The following is a 17,640-nucleotide window of genomic DNA, read 5'->3' on the forward strand; positions in this document are numbered from 1 at the left end:
CTACCCGTGGATCCTACCACGCTGGAAATTGTATGTGTGGTTACACTCCAAATAGGACCAGTTGCTCTTTTCTTTTACCACCTTCAAGTTCACCAGGTTCATATAAATATCTGAAGTCACGTTACCCAGTATTGGCTGTTTTGAGAAAGAATCACGTCATTGTACTGGTATATGTTTTTTTTGTGATTGCATTGGTAGGTTTCATAGAAATTACACGAGTAATTTAATTACTTAACGCAGCAATTATGCTTGGTAGCCTTGCAACCCATTCACGAGATCTCCTGTCTTTCTGAGCTTTGTTCAGGGACATTTCCTGCGCATACTGTTCTCCAAATAACCTTTCAGCAAGTTTTCGATTAAATCGTTCAATCGTTTCCAAATCGCGATGAATTGCGGTATGTCCTAGTCTGATTTTGACGTTAAGTTTTTTCATCAGAGATCACACTGCGCCAATAAATTCCTTCCTAGGATCAACCTGTAGCAACTGTGGCCATCGCAAGGGTCCTCGTTGATAAATTCGTTGAAAAGCAGATGCAACTTCAGTTGCTGCTTTAGTTGATAGTGGTTCTGCTTCATTATATCTACTTGCAACGTCAACGACAGTCAACGCGTATTTGTATGTGCTCCATTGACGTCTACTAATTTTAACGGTATCGTGCGGTGAAAACAAAATATCTGCTTGATGAACTTCATTGGGAGCGCTAACATCAAAATGTGCGTACTTAATTTTTTAGGCGGTGGTAAATTTAATTTGCCATATTGCTTGTCGTGTCGTGCTAACCAATTTGCAGCAACAGAACATGTGACATTTGCTGCATTAGCAAGTTTACTAATATCTGCTCTACCCCTCCAATATTCTCTTGGGCTGTAATAAATCGATTCCATTATTATCATAATAATCGGCCGACTAATTACCAGCCCCTAGCACTAGTTTACCTTTCGTCGCAGATTTTACTAGGAAGCTAGCAAGTTTTTCTCTGAGAGATTTATTTTTTATGGAATTTAACGAGTGAATCAACCTCAAATATGCAATATGTCGATGTTGTAAATCCTTATACGCTACATCATGAACGTGGTACACTTGATCAATCCCATTTATTGGATACTCTCCAGGTCTTGGTTGGTCTCTATTGTCAAGACGGATATCAAATCGGGTTCGATGACCACAATAATTCTATCCAGGAAGATGATTTTCTCCTGGGTATTAAACCCATGGAGCTCCTGGTAATTTTCCAAGTGAAGCAGCGATATCACCACCTGCTGTATTAGAGATAAATTTGTATTTTTTATACCATATTTCACACACTTGCCTGTAAGTGCATGCTTTTTATTTTTTGTTATTATTGTTGTTAATCTACTGGTGGGGGTGGGTGCCCTGCATCGCACACATTATAAATCCATATTATTTATTAGATTTCTGCTACATAGATATTGATTTCTCAGCGACACGAAAGCAAGAGCCAGTCAAACATCATCCAGCGCTACCAAATTCTATCAGAACAATTATCATAGGTACATTTGGGTCTGGTAATACGCAATTGTTGCTTAATCTGATCATGAGACGGATCAAGTGGGATAAGTTATACCTAGTGGCACCATCCGCAGATGATCAGCCATGCTACGATGTACTTAAAGATTTTAATGAAAATGCAGAATTATTGGATGAAGACGATAATGATATTATTGATTTTATCACCGATATTGATGAAGCCCCGTATGTGGATGACCTCGGTGTATTTATTAAGAATCTCGTAATATACGATGATGCTGGACAAACAATCAAATCTAGCAAGAATATTTTCTCGAGGCAGAAAAAAAACAACAATATACACAAATACCTAAAGTGATCAGAGATAACTGCAATATTTTAGTTGTGTTTCATATAGTCAATTAACATAAGAAACATTCATCAGACTTGGTTTTCAGGGGATATGGATATGATTCAATTCAAAACTTTTTTCACGTGCGCAAGCTACCCCACACGGATTTATCACAATGAATTTACATGATCCTCGGTAGCGATATCGTGCAGGTCTTGATCAAATTTTCGGTTGAGAGACAGCAGCAGGAAGGGTGACGACAAGAATTGAGTGTCCGGGTGGGTAAAATAACACGCAAACAAATTTGAAAACACAAACGCCAAAAATAAAGTAACAAAATGAGCTAACCCAATTAAAGAAATCTCGGTTGGTTAGAGGCTTAGGTTTGACGTTATTGGCCTTGTATTTTATATTTCGTAGGAAGCTTTATTTTCATGAACGGACCCTTTGTAGGGTTCATCTTTCCTGCTGCTCCTTGAAACCACCGACCCCACAGGGAGCTGCTCGAAAGCTATCTCATATACCAACATTGGTCTAGCAGAGACTTGAACCAAGAGGAATGAGGTGAGATATGAGTGATATGTAAAAGTGATCTCCTTAGACCCTTCAGCCACCTGGGCACCTTAGACCACTCAGCCACCTGGGCACCTTAGACCACTCAGCCACCTGGACACCTTAGACCCTTCAGCCACCTGGACACCTTAGACCACTCAGCCACCTGGGCACCTTAGACCCTTCAGCCACCTGGGCACCTTAGACCACTCAGCCACCTGGGCACCTTAGACCACTCAGCCACCTGAGCACCTGGGCTGGATGAACCATGAATAAATAACAAATAACAGACGATTTAATGTTCTGGAGAGCATAGCCTAGTATGCACAACATATCATAGCTAGCATTTTACAAATTCGGATCGAATTTGCTCCAACAAATGTTGATTGATAGATGAACATAGATACATATCTACATAGTCATTCATCTGGTGATCTTGTGCACTGAGACAGAATGCAGTGAGAAAGAAAATTAGTGCTAATGAAATACAATTACTATTTTTAAAAAACTGCAAGGAAAAACTTAGTGCTAATGAGATAGGAAAATTGCAATAATGAAGTAGAAAGGCAACACAGATGAGATAGAAAGTAGTGTAGAGATGAAACGTGTATTACAAACGAGATAGAAAAGTGACAGAACAGTAGCACTAATGAGACAGAAAAATAACACTAATGGTAGAAATGTATTGCTAAAGGTGTAGGGCAAAATCATTAATGAGGTAAGAAGTATAATTAATGAGATAGTAAAGTAGTACCTGATACGTATATCTGATTTAATTCATATTTATTTTAATTTAATTGTTTGTCATTTTTAAAACATTTATTCACTGGAGATATATTTTTTCCAGAAAATCGGTGTACCTGAATCATTCTTTATGTAAACACCAGGTGTTGATCTAAATCCCAACCTTGTCTCAGAATTTGTAGCAACCTTTGTAAACAAGTTCTTTCTTATTTTAAAATGATTGGTTTTCCTCAGGGTCATTTTTGGTGTACGTGACATAAACACGACAACGTGATCCAGTTTTTCCATCACTGCGCATTTGTTAGTTTTAATAGAGATGCGTGGAGAGAAATTTCTCAGTTTTGGGCTTTTTACACTGATGTCAAGTTATTTTGTTGGAGCCAGATTTTGAGCTATAATTTTCTTCAGATCAGTTGGATTTCAAAAGGATTAATTTTTTTCTGGAAATATTTTGAGGAGCAGCAGCAGGGAGGGCGAACAGACCAATGGTCGGAAAACGTCCAAATGTCGAAAATAAGCCTTCCTACAAATGATCGAAAAAAGAAAAGCGTCGACAAAATTTAAAAAAGCGTCGACACTTTACTGAGAGAGTCTCTCCGGAATTTTTCTAATTGTCGTTGGTGATTTTTTTTCTAGTTTATAATGCACGCGCTTTACGCAATTACGTCAACTTGAGGTCGCGCCCTCCCTGCTGCTATTCATACATATATTTTATCGAGACCCACACGATATCTTGTTCTGAGATCATGTAAATGTATCGTTATAAATCCGTGTGGAGTAGCCTGCGCTCGTGAAAAGAAATTTATAAACTTATTTATATCCATATCTCCGCTACACCAAGTTTGATGAATAATGCGCAACGTATGTGTGTCTACGCCATTAAACACAACTAAAACATTACAGTTATCCCTGATCACTTTTGGTATTTGTTTATACCATTGTGTTACATATATCACATCAGTGTTTTTATGTCCTCCTCGAGAAATATTCTACCTGGATTTGATTGTTTGTCCAGCATCACATCATCGTATACAACCAAATTATTAATAAATCCGTCTAAATCATCAACGGACGGAGCTTCATCAATGTTAGTTATAAATTCAATCACATTCTCGTCATTCAACAGTGTTGCGTTTTCATTAAAGTCTTTAAGTACATCGTAGCATCTCTGATCATCAACTAATGGCGCCACCAAATACAACTTATCCCATTTTAGCCATCTCATTATAAGATTAAGTAACATTTGCGCATTACCCGATCCAGATGGTCCTATTATTATCATTCTGATCGAATTTGTCAACGCAGGATGGTGTTTAACTGGCTCTTGTTTTCGAGTCGCGGAGAAATCAATTATATCCATATTATATAAACATATGAATCTATATTGTTTACGCTGTAGAACTAAAACCCCAACTAATGATCTATCCACGGTTACAAAAAAAAAGTGCGAGAATAGCATATGGTGGAAGATGTGCAGTATGTAACATAAAAAAGTTTTCTTTTTTACCTAAAAAAGATGGTGGTGATATTGCTAAATTAATGTCAAAGTTCCCAGGAACTCCGTGGGCTAAATACCAAGGAGAAAAACATCTACCAGGATATAATTATTGTGGTCCTGGTACTCGACTTGATATCAGGCTTGACAATCAGGACCAACCAAAACCAGGTGCGTATCCAATAAACGCTATTGATAAAGCGTGTCATGTTCATGATGTAGCGTATAAAAGTGAAAATCTACAAGACAGACATATTGCAGATGTGAAATTAATTCATGCGTTAAATTCTAGAAAAAATAAAAATATAAGAGAATCACTAGCTAATTGGTTAATAAGATCCGCGATGAAAGGTAAATTAGCGCTAGGTGCTGGTAATTAATTATAAATGGAAACGATTTATTATTCCCCAAGAGGATACTGGAAAGGTAACGCAGCGATTAGTAAACTCGCTGACGCAGCAAAAGTTACACGCGTTACCGCTAAAAAATGGTTATCTAAACAGGCAATATGGCAAATTTACCTACCACCACCGAAACAAATTCAGTACGCTTATTTCGATGTCAGTGCCCCTAATGAAGTTCATCAAGCAGATATCTTATTTTTACCACATGATACTGTACGTAGAGAAACGTACAAATACGCGCTAACTGTCGTTGATGTTGCAAGTAGATATAAAGAAGCAGAACCATTATTGACAAAGACAGCTGCTGAAGTAGCTTCTGCGTTTAAAAGAATTTATCAACGAGGACCCGGACCACAAGGTGGCCTACAATGGCCACATCTGCTACAGGTTGATCCTGGCAAAGAATTTCTTGGTCCAATATCATCGTTGATGAAGCAACATAATGTCACCATCAGACGAGGACACACTGCAATTCATCGTGATCAGGCAATTGTTGAACGATTTAATCGAACACTTGCTGAACGGTTATTTGGATATCAATACGCGAGGGAATTTATTCAAGACAAGAGATCTCGTGAATGGGTTGCAAGATTACCAAGTGTGATAACTGCTTTAAATAATGAAGTAACTCGAACGACCAACATGAAACCTATTAATGCAATTACAAAAAAAAATATACCAATACAACAACGTGATTTTTCAGCACAGCCAATACTGGGCAATGTCACTGTGAGATATTTATATGAACCCGGTGAACTCGAAGGTGGTAAAAAAAGAGCGACTGATCCTATATGGAGTGGTACCACACATAAGATATCCACCGTGACAAGATCCTCAGGTAGACCCGCAATCTATAGATTAGATTCAACTGCTCCTCAACGCGGATTTGTACGTGAACAATTACAAGTAATTCCTGAGGATACGCAATTACCACCGCGATCACTTAACTAGCACCTCTACGTCGACTACACTCAAGACAGGTCAACATGGTATTTTCTCGTGTATGACCGCGACTGTTATCTTTTCTATCCACGGTAAATTGTCCTGGATTATTATTTGAATATCTCTATAACATCACACAATTACAACTTGTACAATGATTATTCTGCTGTTGTTTCAACGTGCTGATAAATTCAACGTCGAGATCAAATTCTCGATTATTATTTTTATCAGATTGTTTATAACCAGCTAATTTTTTTCTTATTATATCATTGTCAATATCATCACTAATCACTGACTCGTCCAAGACAATTCTCCGCAGCTGAGATATTCTTCTGACTCGAGACACTGCGAGATAAACTAAGTTTGACCACTCGATACGATCGTCTATAATCCAAACAACTGTATCAGAAATAGTTAATCCCTGAGATGAGTGAATCGTCATTGCATATCCTAGTGTCCACGGAGATTTGTTCAACGATAATGCATCTTCAACAGCATTGATATCAACTGTGATAATATCATTTAATACTAAATTCTGTTTCTCGGTCTGTCTCGGTATATCAACGCCAATATTCTGCCGCCGTGTATCAGCTGGTCGATAACATAACGGAACCGGCAATGTTGGAAATTTTTCTTTATGCAACTGAGACAATTCCCGTTGAAGTGTATCACGAACTATTTTTCTACTTGCAACTATCAGATCATTCGGTTTCCACGTCTGCAGAAAGTTGTTCATGGTTGTTTCTGAAATTATCCCATGCATTACTTCACATTGAATTTTATTCGGCTGTAGTCTGATTAATTTTTTAAACTGTTTTAATTCCTCATGAATTGCTCTATGATCATCATTTATTTCTTCGTAATAATCAACGAAATTTTTTAACCAATTATGTGGAGATGGTCCACCAAACGGTGGTGGTAAACCGTGATCGCCACACATTATTACAGCAGTATTTCTTGTTAATAACCAATCAAGAAATGTTTTTAATGTTTCTAACGGTACTGTACATACTTCATCCCATATTATAATCCTCGGAATATATTTTTCTCCCATCCTCGAAGAAGTCCATTCATCACCCTTCCATCGGAAGAAGCTATGATAAGTACATGATTGTACTCCTCGTTGTTTCATCTCTCGCGCGAGTCTGTGTGTATGTGTCAGCACGATCATATCTGATTTCTGAAATAGTTCGATCGCTCGAGTGGTTTTACCAGATCCTCCAGGTCCGTTTTATTTCTAGTTATTGGATCGTACACCGATGGTAACAACGAAGTTGTCGACGATAGTTTTAATGTTTGATGTTTTTTACAATAAATGTCTTTAACCGCAACATCAGCTGATTCGGAATAATCAGCATATTTTCTGTTTTTATTCTCCACGAACCCCATGATGCACAAGTACCGATATTTAATTTTTCCAACAATCCTGAATACTTTTTATTGATATAAAATGAATCTGTAGCGACTCTGACAGCGAGTGTAGAAACCTTATTTATCATCGATAATAGATTTATCGAAACGTACGCGAGCATCGATGATCTTAAATGAGTATACTGCGGTGACTCACCGTCCATATAGCTGACAATTGTACCTAATTTAGTTCCATTTGACAAGAAAGCTATTTCTCGACTTATAAACGTATTTCTGTTCGTTGTATCAGCGATTATAAAATATAACTCAGCATCGTCCATAATCAATCTTGTACAATGTCGTCTGTGATCATATGCTCCACCTTGGGTGAACTTGACAATTATTTTTCTACCGAGATCTTTTGTAATTTTATTCTCGTAATCGGTTATATCGGGGTTTTCATCATCGGAATATTTCTTTTGTTGTGGTAACCAAACTTCGGTTTGTTTCCGATATGATATAATTGCTTCACTTACAATCAGCAGTGTTAACATCGCACAATCAAGCATATACCGTAATAGTACTATTGGTGCCCACATTTTTTCTGAAAAATGTTTTCCAAACCAAGAATAACAAATCACATGGAGATCTTTAGACATTTCAAATGACTCGATACAAGCAAATCCAGTTAAGTCAAAATCCGAAAATCCGCTAATGGTCCATTTATCGATACTCGTGTCATCTCGTGCGTCGGTGTACCGAATCGCTCAAAGTACACAGAACAATCTCAGTATCCAAGAAAACTTCCAGGATAACATGCAACCATATCAACCGAAATAACATCTTTATGATCGTATTTAGTACTCCACAATCCACCCTGTCCGTATTCGACACAATTCAGTATTATATCATCAAGAAAATCAAACCGAGTTGGTTTCCACGAATTTTTCTTTCTAGCAAAATGAGCCGCAACTGACGGAACAGTAAAACAGTTGCTTAATAGTTCATCAGTATCATCAGTATATTGCAACGCAAGATTTTTCATTTTTCGTGGAGAAGATCTGTTCGATAAATAACACCATTTGGTCTTACAAACTGATCGAACTTGATTTTTTCTTCCATATCTGATTCGTCGTTAGAACTCTGAAACAGCCATACTGACACAGGATCGTTTTTACTTATCTCGTTAATAAAATCAAACATATCTCCACGATAATATTTAACAGTTCGATTTCTTGGAAACACTGTTACTGAGCTAGTCCACGCGTGCGCGCTATGATCAATAATTTCGATCGAAGCTCTTTTTGATTTATATTTTGATTCATATAATATTTCTCCTGTTATCGTCGCTATGGTTATTGGGAATTTTAATATTTTTCCTAACTCAGTGACATCTTTGATAGACGCCCCGGTATCTTTAACCATCTCGCCCCACTCGTTTATTATTTTACGTCTTTTATCTGTTAAACCGTTTCCACGGGCCGCGTTTGTAAAATGTTCTATTACTCGTTCAGCCACACAGTTTATTTTTAAAAATTTCTTCGGCGCCAGTTTATTAATGCTGGGTCTTTCATTTATCACATAGATTCCATAAATAACTGCTGTCACAGGATACGCTCGCTCATAATACGGTTTGTCAATACCAGTCAGCGCTCCTGGTTTGGAATTTCTACTCAGTATGACAGTTTTTTTATTATTGTGGACAGGATCATATTTGTCACGGATAATCCAATTATCTGTTTCTGTTAACACGACAAATTTTATTCTGAAAAGATAACTTCTATCATCGAGCTACTCAATAATAGCTGCCGCTCGTTTGTCATTCATCGTAGCGTCGATGATATCTTTGTCGCATATAATTTTGAACGTTGACCATATATGAGATGCGCCATCTGCGTAAAATTATTTCTTGGCGTCGTGAATTTTATTGATCAAATTTTTATTTTTCTTATCAACTAAATGTTTTATTGGTAAATCAGAAGATATCCTATCGAGGTTGAATTTACTTGTTTTCCAAGGTTTGGTTCTGGATAATCTCTCGAATTCTCCCATATTATATTTCAGACAAGTATTTAAATTGAAATATCACATATACAATGTCTCAACAGAACAAGTGCAAATGGTTGATGATCGGATCATTGACTCACTGCAATAAATCCTGCAGGATTCACTTGCAGTCCGTTCGCAGCGGAAGTCTAGGACTAATACCATGTCTGCAATGTGGTGTTCAAGTACGAGTTAAAACAGAGTTATGTGCAAATTGCGATGGTAAAAAATATCGCGAACTTAAGAGATATTATGATCTAAAAAATAATGTCAGTGACGGAGCTATAAAATCCGTGGAGGATTATTTAACTAAGTTTTCAGACAAATTATGATTTGAACAAATAATACTATTGTATAATGGAGCAAAATGAATTTGTCCCACATCCTATTATAACAAACTACGAATCAAATCTTGATGGTATGATCAGAAATTGCAGGTTGAAAAAAAACAGTTGGTGTTGTTAGTAATACTAGTTATCTAAGATTTACTGCTGGGAAGAAAAGGTATTACTGTCATCGATTTGTGTATGAATGTCACAAGGGGTTGATCAAAGACGGTTTTGTTATTGATCATATTGACTCAGCCCTCAAAACAATAATTTATCCAACCTTCAAGCTGTACACAGAGCGAGAATAATACACGTGGTAATACTGGGAGATGTAAAACAACCGGAAAGAGGGCGATAAAACCTACAAACATAGAAACTGGCGAAGAGAGAGTATTTCAATCGATGTATGCAGCTGGCAAATATTTTGATATTAATCCGCCTTCAGTACAATTTGTCGCGGAAAATATAGCCAAATCTCTTTCCAAGAAATATAAACAAAAAATTATTTTCCAGTATTGTTAATGAAGATAAACTATCATCACTATCAAGTAATTACGTAGAATTATATTTATTAATTATCTATTTAATTTTTATTTTGGGTCCCAGCATTCTCCACTCGTATACTACTTATTTTTCGACTTAAGCGAAAGGGAGATAATTCTGCTTTCTCCTTAGATTTCTGATTTTTATGGTCGTAATTAGTCAATTAATCATCTACGTCGTAATTAATATCAATAATTATACTCATAGAAAGATATTTATGGTTTTTTAGCTTACAAAATAGAAGAATGAACGTATTTTACATCGTACAATATAGAGAGTTATTTTTAAATCTGTTACGAGAAATCGAGGCAGAACACGTTGTTTGAGTGCAGATATTTACAATCTGTTCAGAAACCGCTGTTATAATGCAGAAATATTTAAACCGATCTGTAGGTAATAAAACTTAGGATGGTGCAGTGGTAGGAGATGTACATATATTTTTTCAAGGCAGAAACCGCTGTTTTAATGCAGAAATATTTACAATCTATTCAGAAACCGCTGTTTTAATGCAGAAATATTTACAATCTATTCAGAAACCGCTGTTTTTTTTTTATATCCATACAGAAATTTTTAAAATTTATTCATAAACCGCCGTTATATCCATACAGAAATATACACAATCTATTCAGAAACCGATATAATAATTTCTGAAACATATTTGTCAGATGATTCTGTGGCTTATTGCTAGCGTGTAGAATTACTGAACGCAAGGCCCGGCGATCGAGTCCCCATGGCTGACAATTGTCGGTGGTTGCGCTTACTAGCGATTTTTATAATTAATTGGGTCCCAGCCAGACCTCGAAATTCAACAGAAAAAAAGATACCCTCCCACCACGTCACCAGTGGTGGATACATGTTTTGTATCACCCACGGGCTGATTATTGTGGGGTGGGTGGGTATCAAAATCTGTTGAGCGTAGAGAAGGCCCCTTATTCCGTCCTTAATTAAGATATATGTTGTACTGTCCTTAATTAAGATTTATATATACTGTTAATACAATGGGTTAGGGTTGGGAGGGTTGGGGTTAAGGTTAGGGTTGGGGTTAGGGTTAAATACGCTTCAGATGCTGCAAATATATGTCGTGTTTTCCTTGTAAATACAATGCTGTAAATATGTTTCAAAATGCTGTAAATAATGCTTCAAAATGCTTCAGAAAACGGGGTCATTGACCCCCCATTATATATATATATATATATATATATATATATATATATATATATATATATATATATATATATATATATATATATATATATATATATATATATATATATATATATATATATATATATATATATACCGTATAATAATGAACTACGAAAATATTAATGATATTATTTCTGCTATTAAAAAATTGGTAAAAACGGAATTAATATATCTGATGAACTAAATCCTGAAAAAATAATATCTGACTTTGAAATTTTACAAAAACGTAAGAACCAAGGAATACACACAGTATCATCCGAATGCAGGTTCATAAAACGAATTCAGGCGGCAATGTTTCAGTCACTAGCTACTATAGAAGATGATCAAGTGAAGAAATTCGTTTCTCTTTCTGCTGCAGTAGAAAAAATTAGATCGGAGTTATTCCACGAATACGAGGCAAAAAAAAAAAATAATTAGTACTCGTATAAGACAATTAAGAAAAATTATGTCAGCGAGTAACTTCGTTACTGATGAAATGACCGAGCACGTGTAATATTTTATTTTATCAGAAATATTTTATTTAATTTTTTCTAAATAATTTTATTTTTTTGAAAATTGTTTCTGAAATATTTTTATTTCGTCTGAAATATTTTTTTCTGAAATATTTTATTTTATCAGAAACATTTTATTTTATCAGAAATATTTTATTTTATCTAAAATATTTTATTTTTTCAGAAAATTTGATCATTTTACATAATTCTGAGTACCAACTACCCCATCAAAATTACGAAATTGAATGGTTTGCACGATTCTGAGTACCAACTACCCCATCAGAATTACGAAATTGATTGGTTTGCACGATTCTGAGTACTAACTACCCCATCAATTTCAGAAAAAATAAAATATTTCAGAAAAAATAAAAAATATTTCAGAAAAAATAAAATATTTCTGAAAAAATAAAATATTTCAGAAAAAATAAAAATATTTCTGATCAAAGATCTATGATCAAAAATCAATACGATGAAAATCTTTAAGACAGAAATCATTACGATAAAAGTCTTTACGATGAAGATCTACGATTTTACATGTAGATTCAAAATCAATTCCTCCCCACGCAGGTCAATTAATCGTCCTATGTGGTCGGTGAGTTTGAAATTGATTCGTGACAAATACTGATTATGTATACGTAGATAAACAGGATTGGTTGGCTCTTGCACGATCAAACTCCCAGGAGATACTTGAGGAGTAAATGTGTATAAAATATATCCTTGTTGAGCCTGATTTGACTTTCCAAGATCTATTTGATAGCTGCTATCGATTACGTCACAAACATGATTGACTGCGATCGTTGATGTTATATTAACGATTCCCGGTGAAATATGTCTACCACCTCCGTAAGGGTTATTGTTGTGTCTGAGAATAAACTCCGGTGGAGTTATTTTTTTCCATGCATCAAGTATTTTAGGAAAGTTTTCGTTGATAAGATCCTTGAGTGATTTTATCAAGACGTCGGTGGCAAATCCTGGTAGTATAAAATTTAACAAATCTGCTTCATTTATCTTATAATGATCAAGATAAGTTTGTTTGGTACTTTTACCTGTCTTAAGCGGAAGAATGCCTTCATTTATGACATCAATAAAATACCGAGTAACGTATTTAAGATCTAATATAATTTGATTCAGATGTTGTATTGTTTCAATAATTTTCCTTTTCAGATCGTTATTAGGATACTCCAGGATATAATTTTTGAACAACTGTGTTAATGTTGTTCATGTATTTGTAAACTCGGCCTTAATTTCGTCGGATATAATCCTGACATATTCTTCACCATCATTTGTGGTTGAAGCTGTCACATCAACAACAACAAAATGAGGAAATGTTGGTGTAATAAGTTTTCCACCAACAGCAGCAACAGAATCTCTCCATGCTGGATACTGACGAGAAAATCGATATCCTGGAACCGTTATAAGTTTTGCTTCGTCGGTGAGAAATTCACTTAACTTCGGTTCTGATGATCCATGATACTCTGGCGGGATTTCAGGCCAACCTAGTACGGATCTTACCGATTATTGATAAATATCAACGGCGTAATCAGGTGAATGTATTTCAATAGTTGCTGATAAAGTTGGCTCATGAACGTTAATTGATATTTTTCATTCTTTTCCGGTTATTGATTTTATTCTACGTTGAAATTCTTCGTTGATTTTCTCGACCTCATAACTGCCAGTTTGTATTCCAACAACGACCCAATCAGGTGTTCAATCTGGTTTGTTTTTATTAGCAAATACAAGCGAATTATTTGCTGGTGTACCATTAAATGATTTTGATCTGATATTTGGCCAGCTGTAATATACCCGTAATTGAGCCAGTGCTATTTCCTTTACTGGAATTGCGGTAGGAAAGTTAATACTAAATTCAGGATTAGTTGAACTTACCGAGATCATCGTTATCTTTGGTGGAGTTGTATTAGTGACGATCTGCTGAAGTAATTCTGTCATTATTAGTACTTGTATCTTTAATACCGATACCTTCGTCATATATTTTAGTCATCATCGAAAACTCAAAATCAGATATAATTCCATCACTGAGACTCGCTGATAACAACGAAGTCAATTTCGAGTATGCCACCGTCGTTGTGTTTAATTTTATTATGTAATCGGATAAATTTTCATTCATGCAGGTGCATATTTTTTTTGTGATGATATTGAAAACACCTGTAATTATTGTTGCTGCTGAAATACATATTGTTACGGCTCCTGGTGCCATCATTGTCACCGCTGATAATATAACACCTGTTCCAGCAACAACAGTGGATACTGAATAAACAATCACATCAACGATAACTAATCGTCGTCGATATTTCTTTACTTTTACTGTATACTGTTCGACTTATCTTTTAATGCTGCCTGCCATTCACGCGCTTGATTGTACCTGTATTGTGCACCATCCATATATTTTTATCCAGTAACCAATTGAGGTGTTTCAGTTACAAATTCCAAACACCACCAGTAAGATGTTGCAGTTAATTTCTTATCAGCTGCTTCCAGAATAAAAATTTATTCGGTTCCGCTATTTAATATAACAGATACAACCCCGGAAAACTTATCAGTTGAATGGCGCCATGGACACGTTGTAAATATTTCAAATTTTGCAACACTGAACACAAACAGCCTGTACACGCCAGTGACTGTTGCGGTATATTTGATAGTTTTATTTTGCTGCGACCATGTTGCAAATCCAGATGATACTGTGTATGCTATGTTGGTAATATGCCCGGGAGTAACTCCAGGTGGAATTTTAATCAAACTGGTTTTATTAACGATCTCAAGAATCCCCGCTACGATGTATTGCTGTGTTTGTTTGATTGTGTCGATGCTCGTCTTGATATCAGCGAGTTTTATGTCAACGGTGTGCGGAGCGCCGAAGTCTTCTGCGGTTTTTTAAAAATTTCTGCGAAATCTTGCAAAAGCGCTCACATGAACGTCATACTCAGCCCGCAACGTGGACAGTTTACTGTCTACGGTGTTGTAGTTGACATGAACATACTTTTTTGTTGCGGCATCTTCGTCGGATGTTGGATCTCTTAAAACTACTATCATGTTTCCGTTCATGCTGAGTTCACCTGTCATTGTGTCGCCGGTGTTTCTTACACGATTAGCAAATTTTTTGCAATTTCATCTCTGATGGTTGTAAACGATATACTTGAATCCCTGATTTTCCGCTGTCAGTAAACACAGGGATATTATCCGTGACCACACCGAGTACTCGTCGAACTATGTCATTCCATTTGATGTTACTCGTTTTTAAAACACCATATCGGTCCTGAAAAACAACAACTTCATCTCGGTCAACTCCAGCCAGGTTCATGATATCAGCGAGTTCATCTTTAGTCGCGTACTTTGACAGATCAATGTCATCGGATTTTTTCTTAACGCGTGAAGATCTTCTTCCGTAAACATCAATCATTACATAAGATCTAAGATCTAAGATCTGTTTAAAACGAATCGGTTGCTTGTATAATCATGAACGACTTTATGTGGCGGTTTGGATGATTTTGATATAGCGTTAAGTACATTAATTGCCTCACGGCCATATATTGGCGGATCTGTCATTGTTTGTGTGGGTAGCGTTGAATACCAAACTTACGCGTGAAGTGGTGCAACATACTTGATAAACTCACGCGGTAGAGCTAACCCGTATGAATCAAAATAAACGATTCCACGTGGATCAACCGCGTATGATACCCAATGTGTACCGGGTCCTGAATTCGAATCGAGATTAATAATACCTGTTTCGAGTTTATTCAGTTGTTTTGGTAATTGATCTCGCATAAAAACACCTCTGAAGTTTTTTATTTTTAATCGTTTAGCAGCATCAAGTAAATCAAAATTTGATGCTGGAGCGTCTAACGTGGAAGCGTCAGACCTCTTCCCCAACGAGATCCCGGTAATCTTAGGCCGCGTCCCTTTTTTGTACCCCTTTCCTGTTGCTTTCTTTAGAGCCATTTCAGCAGCTGTTCCAACAGCACCTAATGCGGCTGCTTTTGCAACAGCTGGAGCGGCAGCAACTATTAACGCTGGAATAGTCGCGAGAAGTGGAAAAATACCACCGGTTTTAACCATGTCCTTGATGTCGCTCGGAGAAAGATGGAATTGAACTCCGGTTTTTTATTCTAGGGCTTTATTGAAATGTTTAATCTGATTATTTGTCAACGATAATTTGTTTGGACCACCACTAATCTGATCTCGTTTTAGTGATATTTTAGTTCCGCATTTGTTGGCGTTTTCTGACTGAAGCTTTTTGACCTGACCAGGAGTCAGAGCAACATTAACATGACTATACGACATTTTTATTTAAATATATTTTTCTAAATAACATGATTAAAGATTTTCCACCGGTGCATCAACGACTCTCATTTGACCACTACCACCTTCAAGTAACATGGCTTTATCGCTGAGTATGACCGCGATTGCTCTGTAGGTGCCGCGAATAAGAGGTGGATCAGCTATATCAGGAGGAGGGTTAGTAACACGAGCTCGAAAGTGTATATCAACGACAGATTGTTTGGACAAATCAAGATGTTACAGTGAAAAATAATAAATCGGATATAGATTTGTAAAATCTAACTGTGATATTTGCAAACCGGTATCCACATTTTGATCACGTCCCATGAATGACATCAAACGATGATATGCACGCGCTACGTGATTCTGATCAAAATTTAACATTATATCTTCAGCTGGTTCTTGATGTCCATTTATCCGCAAGGAAACTTCGTTAACTCCAAGTTTGTCAAATATCATATGTGAACGTTCTTGATTATTCGTCTGAGCATTATCTTGCAGCGCAATAAAAATATGTCGCGGCGCAGAAACACCTTGCTCTGATGGTATATTCCATGTAAATAAACATTAATAAAACTTTGAGTAGCATCTGTGGTTACTATTAACCATGATAGCAATGATTTACCGCCTTGATCCGTAAAAGGGAGTAATTTTTGTTCTTCAGTAATAGATGGAATCATTACTGGCATCCACAATGAAAGCTTTGATATATTCACTTTAACATCAGCATCACAAGCACCTCGCCAGATTGCATCATTATCATCACCTTTTCTTACGAGCACAACTGTGTGTTTAGCTCCAAAGATGGCCTTTCTAACATTTCTGCAAAATCCAAAGATGTGAGATAACGGAATTGCACATGAAAAATTTCTATCATTTCCTGACAACGCTGCTCGGCGTGTTGCAAACCCTAAGTTGTAAGTCGCATTAACACTTCCTATAATATAAAAAGCAGCACCTGGTCTGGCTGCGTGTTCAAAATCAACCGGTTGTGGATCAACTGCAGTATCTCGTGGTGTCCGTAATTTAGTATATTGAACATGATCAGTGTGGTCAGTAATATCCTTAGCAAACATCATTGTTGGACCGGCTGATCTTGAGTAATCATCAGAATATCTCGCTAGACCAATTATTGTTGTAGCAGCATCAACATCCTTCTGAACTGATTCAATATTTTTTCCATCAATCATGTATGTGGCGCTATCAAACAACGCCATAATCCCGTTGTTGACAAAACCAACACGCAAATTGGCAGCATATGGCGTATTAGCTACAACATTCGTTACAAGTCTACCTTCTACTTCAATAAACGCCTCAGCGGGCAAGAAATATCTACTTGTATCATGAACCTGTAATTCGATTCTCCCCCGCTGATTTGGTTGTCTTGCGTCATAGGAATAAAATTGATAATCAAGTACCGATTCA

This window comes from Sinohyriopsis cumingii, chromosome 5 (assembly GCF_028554795.1).
Source record: "Sinohyriopsis cumingii isolate HCF-2022 chromosome 5, ASM2855479v2, whole genome shotgun sequence".
Taxonomy (NCBI): domain Eukaryota; kingdom Metazoa; phylum Mollusca; class Bivalvia; order Unionida; family Unionidae; genus Sinohyriopsis; species Sinohyriopsis cumingii.